At 37.2% G+C, this 519-nt stretch overlaps 1 protein-coding gene across 1 annotated transcript in view; it reads left to right on the forward strand.

The window, feature by feature from the left end:
- The window catches only part of LOC106872511 (gamma-aminobutyric acid receptor subunit beta), a 413,986-nt gene that overhangs the window by 226,794 nt on the left and 186,673 nt on the right, over nt 1-519 (forward strand). The window lies entirely within an intron of this gene.

Here is a 519-nt window from a genome sequence, read left to right on the forward strand (position 1 = left end):
ATATATATATATATATATACGACTGGTTCTTTCGGTTTCCGTCTACCAGATACATTCACAAGACTTTAGACGACCCGATACTATAGTAGAAGACACTTGCCCAAGGTGCCACGCAGAGGGACTTAACGTGGAATCATGTGGTTGGGGAGCAACCTTCTTCTCACATAGCCACACTTGTGCATACATATATACATATATACACATGCTTTTATACGCATAGCACTTGCTGGCTGAGTAACCCTTCTATACAAAGTTAGTACTCAACTTAATTTTCATCACATTTGCGCCATGGCTGAAACCAACTCACCAATGCACTATTGTATCAACTTCCTCACCATCACTTTTACTTCAAACTGTGTCATCAACACGTTGTTCCCGAAAATTGCAGAATCAGGAATTATTTTAGATAACCTATAATATATATATTCAAGAGAAAAACATCGATTGCGACACTATAAGTTGTAATGTGACTATGTATTATTCAGGTATCACGCTTGTATAGGCATATATGTATACATA

This window comes from Octopus bimaculoides, chromosome 9 (genome assembly GCF_001194135.2).
Source record: "Octopus bimaculoides isolate UCB-OBI-ISO-001 chromosome 9, ASM119413v2, whole genome shotgun sequence".
Classification (NCBI taxonomy): Eukaryota; Metazoa; Mollusca; class Cephalopoda; order Octopoda; family Octopodidae; genus Octopus; species Octopus bimaculoides.